Below are 14,621 nucleotides of genomic sequence, written 5' to 3'. Positions count from 1 at the left end.
GAACAAGTATTGTAGCACAATCATGGTACTTGAAAATTGTATTCCCCAAAAAGCACTTTTTCTAACCTTCTTGGATCATACACAGAGGAAGTCCATGGTCTAGAGGGAGAAAAATCTCTCCGTAATAGAATGTTTGAACATTCAAACAGGATTAATTACTTTGTTTTATTTTTCTTTAATTTTAAGTGTTTGTATTGATTTTGCAAATGAAGGACTAAAGACTCTGATCTCAGCCAGGCACAGTACAGGCAAGGGGTGTATAAGTTTCCCCCTGTCTTTAGGAATTTCAGAGTGTACTACATAGACAAAGTGGGCCAAAACCTTTCCCTATGATAAACATGTGCAACTCCACTGAAGTTAACAGACCATTCATTTCAATGGAGTCACACCAACTTAACTCAGGGGATATTTATGCGGTTAGTCTATTATTAGATGGGTGTTATCATCATAAAGAAGTCTATATGATTTAAGTGTCATGCTGTCACCTATAATCCATATTTTCCTAAAATAAATCAAAGTGGAATTAAATCTTTAAATGATGGGTTACACTGTGGAAATGGAGTAGTGTATTTACATCTGCAATGCAAGTATTTTAGATGCTGATGGGAGTTTTCACATGTGATGTACCAGGTAATAGAATGGCTTCTTTTAGGAAGCTTTTTGTCCGACTTAGCACACTGAAGGTCTTCTGAGAGGCCAGCATAGCCTATGGCATATTGCACTAACACAGGGGTAGGCAACCTATGGCACGCGTGCCGAAGGCGGCACGCAAGCTGATTTTTAGTGGCACTCACACTACCTGGGTCCTGGCCACCAGACCGGGGGGCTCTGCATTTTAATGTAATTTTAAATTAAGCTTCTTAAACATTTTGAAACCTTATTTACTTTACATACAACAATAGTTTAGTTATATATTATAGACTTATAGAAAGCGACCTTCTAAAAAGGTTAAAATGTATTACTGGCACGCGAAACCTTAAATTAGAGTGAATAAATGAAGACTCGGCACACCACTTCTGCAAGGTTGCTGACCCCTGTACTAACAAATCATCAGCAATATGATTAACAACCTTCTGATTGTTCAGCAGTTCATTCCAACAGAGACCACAATGGTAATTACTTATCTTTTTATTTACAGCAATAATTTGTTGCATAAAAATATTCACCTGGAAAAGTGGCAACCTTAAAGATTATGAAAATTGAGGCTTATAATGAAAATTGTTTTTACCTGATAAAGGTTGCTGCTACATGCTCAGTATGTGAAAATAACAATAGCTAGAACAAAGCACTAACAGTCAGAAGGTCTGGGTTCTATTCGTGGCTCTGCTAGACACATCCTATGTGACCTTGGGAAAGTCATTTAACTATTCTATGCTTTAATGGGGAAGACACTCTAATTCTTAAAGCCTTGAGAGGCTTACTTCCTGAATATGAGATCTTCAGGTGAAAGATGCTATAGGAGTGCATTATACTAAAAGGCAACTGGAATGAATTTACACACAGTCCTAGGAATAGACTCTTTGGTCATGCTTTTTTGTGTTTGTACTGGCAGAGGGTGTGCTATCTACACTAGGGGAGATCAGGCAAGGAGAGTACAGATTATACTATAACACTATTTTCCACATTCCATAGCAATAGGAGATATTTTTAAAAGACATTTAGGATTCCAAGAACATTTCCCTACTGGATTATATCAACAAATGAACCAATTCATTTGTATAATCTGAGAATTTTTTACCTCTCTCTCCAAACCAAACAAAGGTGTATGTGTCCTTCAAGCAGCCCCCAGAGTTGTCCCTTAAATGTCCATCCCTGCTACTTCTCCCAGTCTGCACAACACCCACTGCCCAAACAGCAATGAAGATGTTATTCCAGGGTGTAGCTCCAACTCTAGGTTCCACTGTGATGGTAATGAAAGAGACATGCCAGCTATGATATATTTATGCAAATCAAGGCAGAATAAGCCTCCGGGAAGGCCTTTTTATTGTTGCAACATTAGTGGTGTTGAATGTACATGGTTCAAGTGCTGAAATATAGACAATGTCTATCTGACATTGGAGGGTATTGTTTAGCACCTCCATGTATCTAAACAAAGTTTGCAATTGACTTTAAAGATGTGTAAATACTTTTTTGAATTCATATAAAACTGTCCCAATATGTTTACAGAGACTCTGGGACAGATCCTCAGCTGGGGAAAATTCTCATGGCTCCGTTGCCATCAAAGGAGCGATAACAATTTCCACCAGCTGAGTCTCTGCTTCCTTCTGGCTCTGTCTCTCTCCTTCTGGCTTTTTCTGCTCTTGATTCCTTTTCTGAGATTTTTCCCAACTTTTAGTACTCTGTTTTCCTCCCACCACAGAAATCAGATCTGCAGCATAGATGCTTTACAATATTCTATTGTAGCTGTGAGTTCAAAACTCCAAATATCTATACTGGCTATACTGGCAGTACGTACGCTAATATTCCTGGAACATTTTATGAACTAAGGCCCAGATCCTCAAAGGAATTTAGGCTTCTAACTTCCATTGATTTGTGTGGGCTGAGAATCAGCGGTTTTCAAGAAAAGTAGGGAGGCTATAAAGAACGAACACAAGTCTGAATTGTGGTGGTGGAGAAGAGACCTTCATAACTTCACTCATCACCAATTACATTAAGGTTAGTCAAGTTTTGGATTCAGAAGCCAGAAATTTCAAAATATTTTTATTAAAACCCCAATTTCATATATTTCTTGCCTACTCCACTACTGCTAATTCCCAAGTTATGCTTGCAAACCAGAGTTGTCTGTTGCATTTAACCATCTCAGCCCAACTACCTGTACCTCACCAGATCGGATTTAAAATAGACACTTCGCAGAACCACTGAAGTATCCTGGGATGCCTGTGTTGTAAATCCAAATGGAAGCAATAGATGTATTTAGACCAGGGCTTCCTGTATTATCAGTCTAGATGGTAGTGGCGGGTGTAATTGGGCCTGAGCTGCCTGTCTGATCTGTGCAGGAATGCAAAGTGGTTGTAAGGGGGCTGTAATGTGTCTCCATCCTATATCAGCATTTTATTGATTTGGCCATGAAATTTCGCCCTTTCCTGGCTGGTGATGTGTGTGAACTTCTCATGGAGTAGGAACTCTAGATGATGGGTTAAATTCCAGGGCAGGGCATACTTATTATGATCGCCTCTGTCGCTCACAAGCCCACGCCATTTGAAGATTTGTTGGTCTCTCACCAGCCACTGAAAAATCTGGTTTGCATAGATGGATAGCACTTCTCTGCTAGCCTGGAATAGAAGTTCTCACCTCCACAGGACCCTTCATAAGAATCCCCCCCATGGGAAATAAATTGTTGAGATTTATATTTGATTTTAATTTATTTTGGTATTTTAATCATAGGAACATAAGAATGGCCCTACTGGGCCAGACCAAAGGTCCATCTAGCTCAGTATCCTGTCTTCTGACAGTGGCCAGTGCCAGGTGCCCCAGAGGGAATGAACAGAACAGCTAATCAAGTGATTCATCCCCATCACTCATTCTGAAATGTCCTACCATAATGTCTTGCTTGCCTTGAAAGATGGCTTGCTGGAGCTTCTGAACGGGTCATGAATAAAGTGTAAATAAAAAAAAAAACAAGTGATAAAAAGTATCACCCTATGACCCTAAAGTGACATACCCCCCAGAAAAGGGCAGAAATCTCTTTTTTCCTGATGGTCAGACAATAATGTGCTCTTTCATTTTTCTTAGCAGGCCCTCCCACTTCTGCTGGGCACAGACTAGGAACCAACGGGAGTGGATCGTCAACTAATGTGTGAGAATGGAGAGAGTCAGGGACAAAATGATGCAGGATAGCAGCCAAGGCTGATGAACAGCTTGATTACCAAGGAGAGACGGAGGAGAGGAGGTTGTAGAAGGAGAACGAAGCCACCCCGCATGAGGACAGAATGGCCACACAGTTCCTGGAGCATAACTGGAGGTTGAGGAAGCACAGCAGAAGGAGCTTTTCTCTCACTCTCATGACCACCAGGCTGCAGGCTCCTGCTCTACATGCTGTGTCCCCTGCATGCTACCATGTCCTGAAGCCTATGCAGCCATTGGACAATTCTGAGGTTCGCTGTGGAGGTACATGAATAGTTTTCATAAAATTCCTAAACTGCATTAGCCCCAGAAATTGCTTGATAAGTGTGGGATAATTTAAGTGCAACATAACTATATTATGTCATTCTCCCACATCCACATCACCCTGCAAATCCATTCTATGGGTGCACAAGGCATCCCTGATTTCTGTTGCAGGTGTGACTCCTGCCCAGTAATGTGCTTTTTGGCTGCATGCACCGTTCCTGTAATCTAGTGTTGTCTTGAATCCACTCCTGGTGAAATGGTTCACCTTTTGCCTCGCAAACATTGTGCAGTGCACAATAGTGCATATGGCAAAATGGACAGCATTGGCAATGTGGGTATCCAAACAGTTCTGAAGGCAGTGCCATCTGGACTTCAAACAGACAAATTTGCATTCCACCACCATCTTAAAGTTCCTGAATGTGTATCTGAACTTTAATTAATTTAATATGGAGATATACCTGTCTCATAGAACTGGATGGGACCTTGAAAGGTCCTTGAGTCCAATCTGCTGCCTTCACAGCAGGACCAAATACTCTCCCTGACATTTTTTGCCCAGATCCCTAAATGGCCCCCTTGAGGATTGAACTCACAACCCTGAGTTTAGCAGGCCAATGCTCAAACCACTGAGCTATCCCTTCCCCCCCCTTTCTTTTCCAGGATCTCTGAAATCAGGGTACAAGTGTCATGACAGAACAGGGCATGCAGGGTCCCCTAGAATAGAAGTGGGGCCTCCACTTATAACAATAACACAAGGAGATAATAATGCCCCAGCTTGTCCATGAAGGTAAAATCGTGATCTCCAAGAAATCCTGGCATCATGCACCTTGCCAGTACATCCCACGTTGTTGGCATACATGAACTTGCCTCTGTGGTCAACCAAGACCTGAAGAACGATGATATAGTACCCTGGGGGTTCATGTATTCATGTGCTCCTCGTCGAGATCAAATTATGGGCCATCAAGAGCCCCAGTGCAGGTTAGGAACCCCATTCTCTCCAAGACAGCAATTATTTCAGGAACATTGTTTATGCCAACCACCTTTGAGTAATCACAGTTCCGAGCACTTCAAAAACCTCCACAACCCCCACAGTTGACTTACCAAGACTATACTGGTTTGCCACAGACCTGTAAAACAGTCTTGGGTAGCCAGCTTCCAGATGGCTATAGCGACCCACTTCTGGAGTGGCATGGCCTCCCTCATGAGTATGTCCTGTCACTGGAGACAAGCTCCAGGAACGTCTGCTTCTTCATGCAAAATTCTTTTTGCATGCACTTTTGGCCCTGTTCCAGAAGTGCCAGTCCGCCTATGGGGAAGCTGCTGTGATGGCAACAGGCATGAGCTGCACCAACTGGGTCACAGATGCCATGGCTGTACCCCCCTCTAGAGACACCTTCAATATTGAAAATACTGCCTCCAAAACATCCACCAATGTCTCACCAGTGCACTACCTGATGCCTGAGACAGCAGTGAAAGTGAAAATAGGTCTTCCACCAGTTGCAGAGAGCAGGTACATCCAAAAAAGAACAGCTCAACTCGATGTGTTGGCAGTCTAGGAGCATTTCCAGTCAAGTGCCGCAGACAAGTTCTCCCACAATACATCATGAACCTAGCCCTAGAGTGGCTACAGCTAGCAAGGGTGCTAAGAATCCTGGGATACACACACACAGCAATCACAGAATCTAACTCATATCTGTGTACCACAGTATGGACATGCTAACACAGATCTCAGGCTCATGTAGCAATGCAGCGTGGATGCTCAAGTGCAAGCTTGGAAAGAACAGGTGTGGGTCACGTGGACCCAGGTTTACTATGCAGTGCAGACATACCCTTAAGCTTTGCAATGCTGAGTAGACCAATGTCCAAATACTTTTAAAAATCTGGGCCCTTGTCTCCTGCCTTATTCTTTTAAGGCCAGATTCTGTCATCCTTGCTAATTCCAATGGGACTACTCAGAAGTAAGGGAATACTCAACATGAATAAGGGCAGAAAAATCTGGCACTTAGTGATTTCACATAGGCTAGATTATAGCATCACAGTCAGTTTCATGGTGATGTATTCAGGCATCAGAATCCTGGATTGTAGCATCACCTAATGTGTCAGACAGGAAAAGAAGTTTTTTTAAAAAATATTTTTGTGTTGATCCATAATTAGTTAGTGATCTGCAATGCTGGTAATGTAGGGTAGGATTTTCAAAAGTGTCCAGCATTAGCTTCACCCTGCTCCTACTAACGTCACTGGAAGTTGACTTCCATGGGAGCAGAGTCAGACCAACACTGAGCTTTTTTGAAAATCCCACTCATAATACAGGAGGAGAACATAGCTGTATAATGGGATTTAGATAAACATTTTTTTAGCCATAGGTGGCTAAATCCTTTATATGGGCTGCCCTTTAAAAAAAATCGAACAGTGACCTAAATAAGCAAAGCTTATTTACAAATGAAATTTATCAACATAAACACACTTAAAAATCATAGTAAAAAAGCAAAGAAGCAGAAGTTGTATTTTTTTCCTTAACAAAAAAAGCATTCTGTAATGTCATGTCTATATTTCGGCAAGAAGCATCCCTAGCATTGCCGTGGTGAGTGCAGAGGACATTTTATGAACATATTTCAGTGAAGAAAATAGAGTATTCATATTGGGAATGCCTGTTTTCCACTTGTGTGCTCCTCCAGCACATAACACAGAGAACACTTGCTAACAAGCTGCTTCTCAACATTCTGTCATTAACGCTGGGAAAAATGAAAGCACCATGCTAAATTATTTGATGGTAATTAAAAACCTGAATAATTCAATATGCCAATATTCCAGTTTTCTGTGGATATTCACAGTTGTGTATAGCATATTATACCTACTTATTTCAAGGTTTTCTTGGAAAGTTGTATCATTACAGAAAGAGAAGCTTCAGGAGATGATTGTGATGATACACCCCATATTCTTCATAGAAATATTGTTATGATATGAATATGGCATAACTAAGATGTGTTTTATGCAAGATTGATCATGTAAAGCATCACTGGAAAGATTATGTTTTACTGAATATTATTATCCTATTTGTATACATGTATCATTTCTGTATCTGAAGTTAGGACTATTGACTATGTAACAATTACAACTATGGTTACACCTGTGAAACGCCCACTAGACAGTATGCAATCAGCCTGGATAGGCCATTAGGAAAGACAATGGTTCTTTGAAGATGCTGATCGCTCATATTCCTGGAGTTCCTTCCCGTGGATGTTACAAATAAACCTTATCTCATGATTGCTTTAACACTGCAAGGTCATGTGATGTCACCTGGTACGGGGTACCATGTTGGACACTGCTTGCTGGTATTTTTCCACTGGAAACAAAGGATTCCAGACGTATGTAAATTCTATTTAAGGCTGGGAAGTGAGTTAATCTTGGCTCTTCTCCATTGCCTCCCCGCCCAAGAAGGAAGGCTGCTGAAAACACCTGAAGAAACAAAGGAATTAAGCTGGGGAAAGGCAAGAGTTGAGTCCAGGCTGAGGCAAGGGTCTAGCCGTGAAGAGAAATAACTGGAACTCTGAGCTGCAGGAACTCTGCAACCTCTCTAAAACAACATTTACTGTGAGAAATTACTATTTGTAACCTGTTTCTTTAGTGTATTAAGCTTCCTTCATGTGTTTTGTTTTATTTGCTCAGTAGTCTGCTTGGTTCTGTTTGCTATCCCTTATAAACACTTAAAATTTACTTTTTGTAGTTGTTAAACTTATTTTTTTGTTTATTTCAAAACCCAGTTTGTGCAATTCATAACTGGGGGAGAAGGGACAAAGAGCTGTGCATATCGTCCTCCACATTGAGGGAAGGGGCGATTTTTATGAGCTTATGCTATATAGATCTCTATATGGTACAAGACATTATAATTTTGGGTTTACACCCCAAAGGGTGTGTGTACAGGAATGCTGGGCATTCCCTAGCTGAGTCCTCCCACAGAGAGCTGATCGTAGACTATGTGATTCTACAGCTAGGTGTGTCCCTACCTGTGGGTGTGCTGGAAAGGGGCTTGAGAGCATGTCACAGCAGCACAGAGTAAGGGAAACCCAGGCTGGTAGGACAGGCAGGCTCAGTGGGACCCGAGCACATCTGGTGGCACCCCGAAAGGAGGGGGTCCAACCCGTCACACTGATAACTTCTTCTTCCCCTTTTACCAGCTAGGTTAGGTTGGATCACTAGATCAGTCTTTTCTAGGCATGGTGGTACAACACTTGTTCTATATCCACACCCTCACTCCATCCTCACATTTGGCGTCTATCCATCATTTTCTTGGCTTACTCTTGTTCTTTGCCTGCAAACTCTAGTCCCAAATGCCCCCCTAACAGAATCCCCTTCATCAATCTGTTGAACATGACCATACCATCTTGGGCTCCTCTCTTGCAACTTCTCTCTGATACCACAGACCTTGTTCTTACTCTTGATGACATCATTCCACATGTGGTCTAGCAAAATCATCTCCTCACTGCCCTAAACATCTCATTTCAATGGCTTCAACTCTTCTCAATTGCTTCTCTTTGGTTGCCCATGTCTCCGACCGGAACAGAAGTGTTCTTCACATGGTTTGGTATAGTTGTCTCTTAAATAATCTGGACATCTGTTTACCATAAACCACTGCACCTGCTTTGTGCCAGACTTCCCCCACTCAGCAGCCTTGCTTGCAGTTCTCTATTGATTTCTCCATTTGCTGCTAACCAGCCCCCAAGGCCCTTAAACATAGAAACCTGGTTTAGGAGCTGGCCCTTGATGTTGATGTTCATCTGTCTTGGCTCCATGCAAGTCACTCACATGACTTCAGTCTTTTCTTTACTTGTTTTCAGGCCATAGTTTGTTAGTTCCCTTCTGGAGATGGTAACGCACTTGGAATATCATTGTGAAAAAGGTAATTTATTTAGCTGTATAGGAGGGGAATAAGTTTTACATTCAAGTGAATTCATTGTCCTGGTTACCATAGGAATGTTTTCAGTTCACAAGAGGCATCAAGAATGTTGAGTTAGCAACTGATTATTGGTTCTCCAAAATCTTTCTAAAGTTCAGGTTAGTCTCAATCATCCAACAGGTGACAAAAATCCTAAAACAACTACAAAAATGTTCTCAAGCTCTTAAAATGAAAAACTTTTGTTTGCAATGACCCAAAGCAAAAAAAGGGGACAATCTTCAAAGCTGGATCTTCCTTGTTCAGCTGAGTAGTTCAAGTGGAGTCACATGGCTGGGGGTTAGCAGCTAGTGGTTTGCCCTGGCGAGGGTCCACTAACATTCTGGGGCCAAGCACGGCCACACCTCCTCTCTGGGTCAGCAGCTCGTCCCCTAAATGAAAAGCCTGTTAAACTCCAATTGTAAATACCTTCCAGAATTAAAGATATCCCACAACTCCAATCATGGGGAGAGAAGCTGTGGGTACAGAGGTTGTGTCAAATAGACTGCCAAAAAGGAAGAATGAAGATTCCTCATATTTTGCCATCACACAGAAGACAGCTTGTTTTAAGAACTGATAAGAATCAAATGAATAGGCTGATAATTTTCACTAACTTTTCTCTCCTTCCACATTATCCAGGCAGTTAGTGAACGTTGGGTTGGAGAAGAGTAGTACACACTCTAATGCACGTACTGCAGTGGTGTAAAAGAACATGGGGTTTCTGGGTAGAAAAGAAAAAGGTAATTTCAGTGTACATTCATGTTACATTGGCCTCAGAGCTGGTCATTCTTGTAAGCTAAGCAACACCAGGCCTAGCCAGGAGACCTCCTAGGAAAATGCACGTTCTGAAGAAGCAGATGATGAGTCAATACAGAACTAAACCAACATCCTGGTATGATGTTGCCTTCTTCAAAGAGTCTTCTCGCTGTTAAAAGTGTAAAAACATCCCAGAGAAAGGTGACTGGAGAACATGCATGATGAAGATATATGTAAAACCTGTGACACTGACAGAGGTGGGGATTTTTATTAATTATTTAGCTGTTTGTTTTCATTAGTATCTGCTTAACTCAAACGGCAGAACAAACAGCTAGGGGAAACACTGTTAGATTTAGGACTCTAGGAAAGCTCTAGTTCTCTGCAGTTTCAAGGAAGCCTCCAGAAAACAGGGCAAATAAAACCTGAAAGTTGAAAAACAAGCTAAAATGTTAACATGTAACAATTTTGACCTTCTCAATGCATCATAAAGTCTGCCTCATCTGGCAGGAAACTGGGACTTGTGTTTTCTCCTGTCATCCTTGGAATATTTCTTTTCAATTTCCAAGTTTTTAAAGCATTTTCAGCAAAAACATAATTTTTCAAAACCAGAGATGGCAATTTGGCTCCTAACTCCCCATGACCTAAATGCCATTTGTGTCTTTGAAAATCTTTTATCAATGTAATTTCCAAATAAACAGTAGCCTAGTCTATTGGTTAGAGTACAAGCCTTGGAGCTTGAAGACATAGGTGCTATTCTCTGCTCTGTGGCTTGCTTGCTGTTTGACCTTGCATAAATCACTTAATCTCTGTTTGCCTCTTTTCAGTCTCCCCCTCTGTTAAATGACAACTACTTCCTATTTCACATGGGTGTTTGAGGTTTAATTGTTTGTGAGTGCATTGAACATCTTGCACATAAAGTGCTATGTAAGTATAAAATATATTATTAAGTAGTAACAGATGCAGCAGTATCTGAAAAACAGTATATTTACCGGTGAGTTACCTGTACTGTCATTTCAAGTGAGAATGTATTCTGATTTTGCATTGGTCATTCAGGACAGTACACTTCCCATCAAGTTAATACATTTGAATTTGAGGAATGCTCTGAGATTAAGCAATACATTAAAATTTCCTGATCAAATGCCAAAAACCATACATGAATAGGAAATAGATATCAGTAATTACAGTTCAGACTTCATTATTTCAAAACCCCTTGCTTCAAAGAACAAGTATTAACTGGACAGACACTCCTTCACAAATTAGAGGTTGCAAAGGCTTATTACACACCATATTTATCTTTGAAATTTATCCAACAGAATCAAACCAAAAAAAGTAGCACTTTCTAATTTGAAAAAGATGTTACAGATTATAGTTGCAGGCAAGAAACTAATAAATCTATTACATCCCTATATGCATTTTTTTTTATCTGTCTCTGCAGCCACTAACTGTTTAGGAGCGCAGGAGTATAGTGTTTTGAAATATTGCTACCTGTATTAGTATGATGTTTAAGCTGATAGTGCAACTTTAAAGAGGGTGCATTTTATTAGTGGAATCAGGAAACAAAATTTTGTTCTTAATTATTAGACATCAGAACACAATGGAGATGAGATACATGGGTTTGGACTAGTGCCAGTTGTATTTTGTGGGAGAAAATGGGTGGCGGAAGGACAATGATTTCCAAGGGGATAAGAAACTTATAAGGTGAGATGTGATTGAGGAGCCAATTGCAAAATCTCAGTACATTGAGAGTGAAGTAGTTGGAAAGGGGTCACAGGTAGAGGGTCACCAGATCCCATCTTTAAGGTTGAGATGCCCACAAGAGGTGAATGACTGAGAGGTTTCTTATCCTACAATGTAAAATCTTTGGAGCAGGGATTAGCTATTGGGTATGTGTTTGCACAGTGATTAGCACAACAGGGCTATGATTCATGACTGGGTGCTCTGAGGCCTTACTGTAACACTAATAATTGTTCTAGTTTATCTGTGGAAGAGTATTTCCATTTTCAAAATGATCTTTGCTGTTTATGCTGGACAGTCACACTTGGGAATGCAGCTACACCTTTTCAAATGACTCTCAGAGTGTCAAAGAGGACTTGGAGTCACTATTGCCACTTAGGGATATGGAGTTTTGGTAGGGAAAAGGGTGCAAAATTGTTTCAGGGGTCTGGGTCCTTCAATACTTCTTGAAGTAAGTTGATTAGGGAGGAAGAATTTGCTTCCTACATGTTGGCCAGGCTCAAGGTATTTAGCACCAGTTCCTTTGGTTGCCCCTGAAGTATTATCTATATAGACAAGCCCTTGGAAGCATAGTGTTTCAGAAGTCAGGAACTCTTCGCTTCATGCTGTTTACTACAAGGTCAGTGGCTAAGAAGCTTAACAGTCCATGTTTTTCCTAGCTGTTTCCAGATGTCCAGGTAGCAGCCAGCCAGAGCAACAACTACTTTTCATCTGAGTGCACAGATGATTGGGATCTTTTATTGTTGCTGCAGACCTCACTACCATTAGCCACACTTTTGTAACCTTGACAGAAGTCCTGCCACCCTCTGTGAGGGATTATAGAAGACAACTCAAAAAGTTCAACTAGTGAAATGTTTTGTGAATCACACATATAGTGGCACATCATGCAGGAGACATTATACCAGTGCTCCAACCTTTGCACTGATGGCTAATATGTTTGGGGTACAATTAAAGGTGTTGGTAAGGATTTATAGCTCTTTATACTACTTGGACTCTGGCTATGACACCAACTCTTCCCCATCTGATATCACTACAATAGATAATATCTGAGCTGGTAGTCTCCTAAAGTAACTGAGAAGGAGCTGCTGGTTGGATGCTTTCAGTGAAGGGCCCTCAATTTTGAAATTCACATTGGTTCAACAAGAGCTCATTTGTTCTTCACAAAGTATGTTTCATAGATTCCAAGGCCAGAAGGGACCAATGTGATCATCGAGTCTGACCTCCTGTACCACACAGAACTTCCTCTGAAGAAATTCATGTAGCATATCTGAGCACCCATCTTGATTTTAAAATGATTAGTGATGGAGAATCTACTATGACCATTGATAAATTGTTCCAATGGTTAATTACTCTCATAATTAAAAAATTATGCCTTATTTCCAGTCTGATTTTGTCTGGCTTCAATTTCCAGTCTTTGGATCATTTTATACCAGGGGTTCCCAAACTTGTTCACGGCTTGTTCAAGGTAAGCCCCTGGAGGGCCCCAAGATGCTTTATTTAACTGAGCATCAGCAGGCACGGCCGCTCGCAGCTCCCAGTGGTCATGGTTCGCCGTTTCTGGCCAATGGGAGCTGCGGGAAGAGGTGGCCCGGCCCGTGCCACTTCCCGCAGCTCCCACTGGCTGGGAATGGCAAACCGCGGCCACTGGGAGCTGCGAGCAGCTGTGCCTGCTGACGCTCAGTTAAATAAAGCATCTCGCGGCCCGCCTGGGGCTTACCTGGGCAAGCCGTAAACCAAGTTTGGAAACCCCTGTGTTATACTTTTCTCTGCTAGACTGAAGAGCCCATTATTAAATATTTGTTCCCTGTGTAGGGACTTAAAGACTGTGATCAAGTCACCCCTGAACATTCTTTTTGTTAAGCTAAACAGATTGAACTCCTTGAGTTCATCACAATAAGGCATGTAATGGTCACCTGTTTTCCCAGGCTTTTGAAAAGGTCAAAGGGCAGATGGATCTGGGATGTTTAGATATTAACAGTCCTGTTGGTTTTATTACGGTGATTGATGAAATGATGGGGAACACACTTTTTTCTACTAATCTAACCTTAAAGAAAACACACATTTTTTGTATATACACTTCATTTTAACAGGAGCAGGGTTAAGGGTCTACATAAAAATGCTGCTCTACGTGTTTCTTCAGAGTCCTCCTGTTATATCTGCTACTGTTCCCCAGGCTGATTGTGGTTGAAAACAAGACTTCAGAAATGTATAAGTAGTAAAGTATTGCTCAAAACACAGATTTTGTTTGGGAAAGGGAGGAAGAGAAAATGAACAACAGTTTAGAATGCAGTTTTGCCTGTTTGGCCAAAACACAGAGCTATATTGAAGGGGGGAAAAAAGACAAGGTGGGTGAAGTAGTATCTTATTGGACCAACTTCTTTTGATGGAACAGACAAGCTTTCAAGCTTCACAGAAGACTTTAAGAGCTCTGTGAAGCTCAAATGCTTGCCTCTTCCACCAACAGAAGTTGGCCCAATAAAAGATATTACCTCACATGACTTATCTCTCTCATCCTGGGAACAACACTGGAAAAGAAAGTCTGTCATGTAAAATGCCTATGACTCACACCAGTCTTTTAGGAGGTTTTTTCCCCCCCATGGAAAAAAAGGTGCAATTACCTGCTTAAGATGATAGAGATCTGAATACATACAATCTTGCAGTATTAAGCTTTTCATATTTTTTCACTCTGTTAATTAAATCTTTAACATCTTTTTGAACAGAGTTTAATTCTGCTAATTTACAGACACTAATAAACGAAGGCTTTAGGAACACCAAAGTACTTTAAATGTGATCATTTTTAATTCATCACACGAGTAAGTTAAAGGAAATGTTCTGCATACTTCCTAAATAATTAATTACATTATTAGTGGTCTAAAATAAAACTAATTAGTTATTTTAAAAGTGAAAAATATTACATGCAGAGAGCACTGTTGAGATGAATATAAACCAGTGATTTCTCAAACACAAAAAACCCTTACCTTTTATTTTTTGACTATTATATTTTCAGATCAAATAAGAGTACTGCTCCTTCTGGTGTGATGCACATATGTCAACAATTTATTAACTAGATCAGTTACTATTAAGCTGAAGTTTACAC

Source organism: Malaclemys terrapin, chromosome 7 (assembly GCF_027887155.1).
Source record: "Malaclemys terrapin pileata isolate rMalTer1 chromosome 7, rMalTer1.hap1, whole genome shotgun sequence".
NCBI classification, from domain to species: domain Eukaryota; kingdom Metazoa; phylum Chordata; order Testudines; family Emydidae; genus Malaclemys; species Malaclemys terrapin.
This window is presented reverse-complemented; position numbering follows the sequence as displayed.